This window comes from Acomys russatus, chromosome X, assembly GCF_903995435.1.
Source record: "Acomys russatus chromosome X, mAcoRus1.1, whole genome shotgun sequence".
Classification (NCBI taxonomy): domain Eukaryota; kingdom Metazoa; phylum Chordata; class Mammalia; order Rodentia; family Muridae; genus Acomys; species Acomys russatus.
The window spans coordinates 39,675,437-39,684,245 of NC_067169.1; the positions used below are offsets into that span (position 1 = coordinate 39,675,437).

General features: G+C 41.2%; 1 pseudogene; it reads right to left on the reverse strand.

The window, feature by feature from the left end:
- Positions 1-7,449: 7,449 nt before the first annotated feature.
- On the reverse strand, positions 7,450-8,525 carry LOC127185227 (melanoma-associated antigen B4-like; annotated as a pseudogene).
- Between the last annotated feature and the right edge of the window lie 284 nt (positions 8,526-8,809).

Sequence of the window (8,809 nt, forward strand, 5' to 3'; positions counted from 1 at the left end):
GTGCTTCCCTTGCATACCCCTCTCCCCATTCTCTCTTCTCCTCAGAGAAGTAGAAGTCCTCCATGAGTACCAACCCACTCTGGCATATTAAATAGCTTCAGGATTAGGGGCATCCTCTCCTACTTACGCCAGGCAAGGCAGCTCAGTTATAGGAACAGGATCCAAACAGAGGCATCAGAGTCGGAGAGGGTCCCCACTACAGCTGTTGGGGGACTCACATGAACCAAGCTGCATGTCTGCTACATATGTGTAGGAGGCCTAGGACCAGTATATGCATGCTCTTTGGTTGGTGGTTCAGCCTCTGTGAGCCCACACGGGCCAAGGTTAGTTGATTTTGTAGGTCTTCTTGTGGAGTACTTGACCCTTCTGCTCCATCTATCCTCATCACCCCCCCTAACAAACTCTTCCATAGGACTCCTCAAGCTCTGTCTAATATTTGGCTGTGGGTCTCTGCATCTGTTTTTATAAGCTGTTGGGTGAAGGGAACAATAGGGGAGATAGAGCCAAGTAAGAGAGAACGAAAATTGGAAATGGGGGCATTCCTGGGACTTGCCAGAGACCTGGGATAGGGGAGGTCTCAAAAAGTCTATGGGACAACCATAGCCAAGATTCCTAGTAGTGGGGGATGTGGAGCCTAAAAGTGGCTACCTCCTTTAGCCAGGTAAGACTTCCAGTGGAGGGATAAGGACACCAATCCACCCACAAAACCTTCAACCCAAAATATGTCCTGCCTGAAAGATATGCAGGAACAAAGTTGGAGCAAAATTTAAGAGAATGGTCAAACAAAGACTGGCCCTATTTGAGACACATCCCCTGGGAGAGAATCAATCCCTGACATTATTGTTACTCTGCTATGCCTATAGTCAGGAGCCCATCATATCTTCTCTGAGAGACTTTAAGTATTTTTACCTTAAAATGTCAAAAAAATACATATCTTAAGTTTCCTACATATAGAAATTGTTTGGTCATTTATACATATATAAAAACATGGTAATGTATATCTTAAATTCACAAAACACAAATACTATTCCTATTCACATAATTATCTTTGCATTTTATTTTGGTCACAAATGGTGTCTTTGTTACTGTTTCTATTGCTGTGAGGATACATTATAACCATGGCTGCTCTTATAAAGGAGATCATTTAATTGGGGCTGGCTTACAGTTCAGACATTTAGTCCATTGTCATCATTGTAGGAAACATGAATGGATGCAGGCAAACATGGTGCTGGAGAGGGAGATGAATGGGCAGCACAGCGAAAGAATGAGCCACTAGGCTTGTTTTGAGCTTCTGAAACCTCAATACCCACCTCCAGTGACACAGTTTCTCCAACAAGGTCACACTTACTCCATCCAGGCCACACCTCCTAAGAGTGCACTCACTCTGAGCCACCACGAATGGCTTTCCAAGAATTTTAAGTTTGTTGATAAAAATAACAGTGGCCAGTGAGATGGTTCATGCTGCTAAGCCTGATGACCTGAGTTGGTTTCCAGAACCTACATGATGGAAGAAGAGAACAGACAGTGCCCCTCCCAAAATAAGCAAATGTAGAAGAATAAAATAAAACAAAGAAATACCTCAATGTATGATGGGCAGAGGTGCTCGTTCTTACAAGGCCTGAAGGATGGGGAGCTCAAAACAAGTCTTAGCTACATTAGTTCAACATAGGACTTGTCTATGATGGAGCATGCTGTCTACAACAAACAGAAACAACAAAAGAAAAAAGAAAAAATTAAAATAGAAAACATTCAGAATAAAATAGAAAGGAGAATACGCCATAAAATTATGTCTTCAGTTAGCCTGATTTATCAGGTTTTGTGTAAAATACTAATTTTTTGAAAACTGAATGATTGTGTGAGATTTAGCTTTTGGACACTTGATGTTTTCAAACTATATGAGCTTGCAGACATATGTCATCTTGTCACTATTAAATGTATTCTTGTTTGTATTTTTCATATTTCATAGTTAGCCAGGAGTTTTGGTTCACACCTGCAACCTCAGCTTTGGGAATGAAAGGCTTGAAGATTGCCAAGATTCAGAGACCAGCCTTAGTGACAAAATGAGTTCTAAGCTAGCCTGGTCCTTATTATGAACTCCTTAATGCTCATATTTTTCTTGATATTACATTTAGTATTTTAAGATAAGGGAATTTACTTGTTTTGATAACAAAAATAAAATAAATGAGGATATAAAAAAGTTAGTCTTAGTTTAAAAGTAGAATACTGTGGCTTTAGATTATCTTAACCTTGGACAACATCCCAGCTGTCACTTACCAACTGTGTCATGTGCGAACATTATCAAATTCTATGACCTTCAGCTTACATATGTATAGGACGGTTTGGTGAGCCTTGTCTTCTCTGTTGTGCTAAGTGTATAAGGAATGGACATTACTTACTACAGTGACTGGCATATTGGATCTCTCTCTTATATTGTCTCTTGGCTCCAGTTTCTAACTAATGTTATTTCCTGAGTTTTCTACCCTTAGAAACAGAGAAGACTTCAGCTGACATAAATTCCAGTTATATGGACATCTCAGTGTGATAATGAAATTCAGGGTATGGCATTCATCGATCATAATCAAAGGTATATGGGCGTCTCAGCCCCCACCCAGATTGCCCTTTGACAGAATGGTAGACTGTGTGTGTGTGTGTGTGTGTGTGTGTGTGTGTGTGTGTGTGTGTGTGTGCGCGCTCATATATTTGTGAAAATGCATATGGAGGGTAGAAGACTATATGGGATGTCTTTTTCAATCACTTTCAATCTGCTCTCAACATTCTTTTTTTTAGGGTGGGGGAAGCAGGGTCTCTCATTGAACCTGGACCTTGCTAATTAGGCTAATTAAGCCAGAAATCTCCAGGAATCCTTTTGTTTCCTGTACTCAAGTACTGTTATTAATTACAAGAGCATATTGACACTTTGTTTTTCAATATGCATGCTAGAGTTGTTCTCTGAAGCTCATGCTCGTGTCAAAAACACTTTACCAGCTGAGTAATATCTCCAGCCCTGATCCTCTCCCTTTGAACAATAAGATACATCTCAGGCCTCATGTGGGTCCCCTAGTAAGAGGAGTAGGGGCTGACTCTGACATGGACTCTGATGCCAGCTTTTTTTTTATCACTTCCCCCTGGAGGGGCTGGCTTGCCAAGCCATAGAGGAAGAGGACATGCTCAGTCCTGATGCAACTTGATGAGCTGTGGTGAAGGGAAGTGGGGTTACTCTTTTCTGAGTAATAGGGAAGGGGGAATGGAAGAGAAGGAAGGAGGGCTGGACTGGGGGTAAGGAGGGATGGGCTCAGGCCAGGATGTAAAGTGAATATATATAGCAGCTAAGCATTATCTGTCTCACTATCAACTTACAAAAATGTTTTGGTGCATATAAATATATTAAACAACAACAACAACAAAAGATATATCCTATATATGAAAACTGTGCCTCCCTGAGTTCCAGTAGAGGGAAGTGAAGTGGACATTTTCTGGTTACATAGTTGTCAATTGAATCAACAGAATGAAAGCTAAGACACATAGATGGGAGTCTTATCATTGTAATTCAATGCTGTATAACAAATGATTGTCAGACCAAACCACTGAGAGTCCCACTATTCCTATCTCAGTTGCTGAGGGATACAATCCTAGTATCTAGCCTTGCCCAATCCTGTTCACCTAGAGTGGGAAGGGATAGAAGTGTGTTATCCTGTTGTGTGTAAGGAGTTTTCACATTCCGGGTACAACCTGGTAATCTGACCTCAGCTGATATGAGATAGCGCACTTTATCTTTGTAATGCCTGGGAAGGAAATGAACATGGTTCACTTCATGTCACCATACCCATGCCTCAGTCCCTTCATTCGTGATTTGTATCACTGTGTTGAATCCTGTTAGGCAGTGAGCATCCCATTTCTTCTATGTGGAGCCCATCCCCATCCATCAAAGGAGAGCCTACAATTGAGTTTGCCTCACCCACAAAGAAGGAATTAATTCAACCTGGCAATTCTATTCCTTTCCTTCCAGGGATACAGAGGTGAGGTTTTTAAAGTTACGTTTATTATCTGATTTTCCTTAAGTTTATAATTGGGCATCTCTTTTTCTTGGCTCTTGTGTCATATTTACTGCAGTTAATGAGTAAATTTAATCAAAGCCTGGACTTCTTTTTCATCTCACATTACTACGCTTTCCCCAAGTTTCTTAGATCTCTTAAATCTTAAAAGAGTATACAAATCAAGGTTTCTTCCTTTCTTTCTTTTTTACAAGTAAAAAGAGGTCATTTAATTCAACCTTATTTTAATTATAAGAAAATTGAGACAGGAAGGTTAAGGGACTCACTGTGGTCACAGAGATAGCTCCAAATACTCACAGGAATAAAAACATAGCTCTACAAAGTGAGTCCAGGACAGCCAAGACTACACAGAGAAACCTTGTCTCAAAAACAAACAAACAAACAAACAAACAACAACAACATATGTCTTGTAACTCCCTATGCTCCAGCCCGCTGCTACAGCCAGTACTCTTGTCTACTATTGTCTAGCCCCACTGGTGTAACCATAATGTAAGGCTCAGCTACCAGTCATTTTTTCCTATGTGCTAAGCATTTAAATTTTTTATTTTCTCTTATTTTTAATTAATTTATTCATATTATAACTAATTTGTTATTCCATCCCTTGTATTCTCCCATTCCTCCCTTCCTCCCACTTTCATCCTATTCACCTCTCCTAGGTCTAAGACTGAGGGAGGGAGATGTCCTCCCATACTATGTGGTCATAGGCTATCAAGTCTCATCCTGGTATCCTGCTTATTCTTTCTTTGAGTGCCACCAGGGCTCCCCACCAAGGGGAGGTGGTCAAATATGGGGCATCACAGTTCATGTTAGAGTCAGTCCCCACTCTCCACATAACTGTGGAGAATATGTTGTCTATTGCGGAGGTCAGAGTAGGGGTTTGATATTTACTACTTGTACTGCCCTTGGTTAGTGCAATAGTTTGAGCAGACCCCTCTGGGCCCTGATCCACTCATCATGATGTTCTTGTTGTAGGTTTCTAGGACCTGCCCCACACCAGTTCTAGGAGAGCCCCCTGAGACCATGGGGAAGTCCAGGTGATGGTGAATATGGTACCCAGCAACAGTGTGCGCGGGCTAGGCGGTTCTGGGCCAGAGCCTCAGCAGACCTATTCTGCAAATTTGGGCTGATAGAACTTGGACAGGGACTCCCATGCTCCTGGGAGAAACTGGACTTCCCTGAGGGGCCTGGAAGGGGGTCTGAATTGCGGCCACAACTCAGTGGGACTGAACTGCACAATCTAGATTGGTCAGAGGATAGACTCACCTGTTTTCCTGAGACTTCCCCAGGTCAGGAGCTCCTGTGTTCTACCGTCCCACCCACTGTGCCTGCGCTATAGAGGCCAGCTACAGCTGCAGGTGGGTGGCGTTCCAGTGTTTGGGGAGTGGGTTCAGGACCTCCGTAGGCTGTTGTTTGACCCCGGGGCAGGCCAGCCTGTGGTCTTCACTATGCAAGACCGCACTCACTTAGTGTTCTCCAGTTCTTTCAGTCTGTGGTTCTCAGCCTGGTCCCTGGTCTCCGTGCAGTAGATCAGATACAGTGCGTGATAGGCGCTGCCATCCTGGAACTCTGTCAAAGTTTCTTAGCCTGTTAGCTCTGTTTGAAACCTTGTCAGGAAATAGATGGGTGAATCTCTCTGTGACATACCTTGTATTCTGATATTTTGATACCCACAATTTTTCTTATAGGTATGTTCATATCTCAGTTTCTTTTGACTTTGTCTTTGAGATTGACTAATTCAAGGAAATGTCCGACACTTGTAAGTCTAGAGTAACTTCACTGTAGCATACCTTCTTGAGAATAGATTTCTGTGCTTAGAGTCATGTGAGATAGACAGGAGATCCAGGTTAGTGATGGAAAAAATATGTTAAAATGATCATTCCCTTTATGGGTAGAACTACATTAATAACTGCCGTGAGAGACTTACATTCCAGAGTAAATAAGATGTCTATAATGAGTGTTGAGTGAAACAAAGCTACATGCCAGCTAGCTAGGCAATAGCTCCACAGTAATGTATTTCCCACCCTGACCTGAAGTACGTAATCTCTTGAAGTTACATAACATTACAAATATAAATATTCATAATGTCATTATTCACTTTTTTCCTGAATTATGATTTCATTATTAAAACACTTCTCCTTACCATTATTTGGGGCAATCAGGAAGCATGTGATGGCATGTTTATGGAGGTCAGAGGACAATTTGTAGAAGTCAGTTCTCTTTCCACAATGTGGGTCCTCAAAGTAAAACCCAGGTTGTCAGGTACGGTAGCATGTATTGAGACATCTTGCAGGCTTCCCATTCTAGTTTTGGATTCTCTCTTATGTCTTCTAATTCCATAATTTGAGTACAAGTTCTTTCTTTACATTTATCAGGATGTGTGTTGGAGTACTGAAATAACAGCTTCACTCTTGGTTTTCAGCTTAGAGCTTAGACATGAAGTACTGTGGTCCCTAGATCAGGGGTCCAGTATACATTTTGTTGCTTATAATCCTTTTGAACTTGGAGATATTAGGATACTCTGTAAGTATCAAACTTTGCACTAGAAGAAGAGAATTTAACAGAGTCTTGTTTAAGGACCAGGAAGACTCATATTTAATGTGTGGCTTTAGTATCTGACTCATCTTATATGTATTTCTTTAAGAGTGCCACTAATTCATGTGAGCATTTTGAGATATTTCATTGCTACTATCTACCTGGCATTATTCTTCTTCCTTTTCAATCTAAGAGATGCCATAAAATATATAGTTCTGGAACCCCCAAATAGAAAGCAAAAACAACAAAAGCATTCTGCCACACTGCAAGGAGAAATGAGAAATGTTTTCTATTCAAGCACACATTCCCCTGTTTTTTCTTTAGGAAGTAGACTACATTTGAATCCCATCCATAATGAAAGATTCTAAAATCTATCATTGTATGGGCAGATGTTGGATCTTATTTTTCTAAACATCTCCAGTAAGACCCCTCAAGAACAGATGTTCAGTTAAACGTTTTGGTAATATACAAACCTTGACCTAGAAACCCAATTCACTGGATTTTAGTTTCTTATTTATCCTTTAATAGTATAAGCAAAGCAGTCATGCATTTCTTACATGTTTGAAAAGAAAGTATGGTGTAAAACAAAACATGAACTTAAAGTCTATACCTTTCTCTCTGTCTTCTTTTCTCTCCTACTCACAAGCACATTTATATGCTAATTCCATGTTACCTTACAGTATGTCACCAATGTTAATTATGAAACTTCACATCAAGTCAAACTTTCAACCCTCAATTTGGTGAACAGCAATGAAGGTATGATCTATGGTATTTTTTTCTTTTTAACTTCTGCCTTCAAGTAAACATGAGGATAAAAGACAATAAACAGTATGAACAACTAATTTGAGCATCACAAAAACAAAGCTTAGTAGTCTCTTTCAATCACATAGTGGACACTACCTTCGTTTTCACTAGCAGGTAGGGAGGCTGGGTTTGGTTCTGAATGTCCCTTGGTCTTGCATGTAGTGTTTCTCTGGACTTCACTTTTGCCTTGGGCTCTATCTTCTTCCCTCAAAGCTCCTTCACAATTGGATGGGTACATAGAAAATCTAGTTTCATTGATGTTGGCTAAAAACTCCATCACCTTTACTCCATCACCTTTTGTTTCAGCATAGGCTCTTGGACCCCAAAGGAACTGATAGCATGGAGGATCACTGTCAGGAATCTGACAGTATTCTAGGTACTTTCCCCACACTAGCTCTTCAGAGATGAGCTTCCTGATATCCCCAAAGATGAGGTGTGGGATCACATAATAGAATCCTAATGCATTCAGGAGGTGACAGACCTCCTCCTCTGTGGCATAGTAGCCATTTAAGTAGATCAGACTTAGGAGAGGAGTCAGAATGCCCCTGTTGGGAACACCCAGCTCATTGCTGCTACTTCCATCATCTTTGAAATATAGCTTGCTGACAAGCCTGTAGGATTGACCATGGGGCTGTATTTCTTTCAATTCAAGACCAAAAACCAGATCTATGTGGTTGGAAGCCTTCTTAAAGATCTCACAGTAGTGCTCCTTGAACCTTTTATTGACAATATTCAGCATTTCTTCCCTCAACAGAAACTCTTTCTGTTTGTACTTACTGAGCATGTACTCCATCAGCATCCTGTACTCCTTGTTAGAAGATCTTTCTGTGGGCTCTTACTGGAGTGCTGGTCCCTAGAGGAATTCACTTTTTTTCCATTGGCTCATGGCACTTTTATCAGTCCTTTTGCAGGCAATGCAGTTACTGAAAAAGTGGTGGTATGCGGCATTCCTTGAAATAACTTGGCAAAAGTATCAGAAGAGGCACTTGGGAAAGCATCTCCAGAGACAGCAGAGGAAGAGGAAGACTCTATTTTCTCTGATGCTGCTGTCTGAGCACCCTCAAGCTTCTGGGACTCAGTCTTGGTCTGGTGACCCTTCTCAAGAGCCTGGGCCTTACTCTTCTGTCCCCTGGACATGATGGCTATTGTCAATGACAATAAGCAGGAGTAGACTGTAGAGCAGGTGACTTGGCTACCTGGATAGAGAGAAATAGATAATAAAAGCATCTTAAGTTTTGAATACATTGTCTTTTATCAATATTCCTTTAACTTTCCCCAAACCCACAGAGCTCCTGTTCTCCTGATCAGCCTGCAGGTACTGCTGAGGCTCCACCAGACACTCTGTCTTCAAGTGTTTGAGCAACCTCATTTCTGGAATTATATCAACTCTTTTTAGTTTCTGGACCACTCCCCTCTGCTAC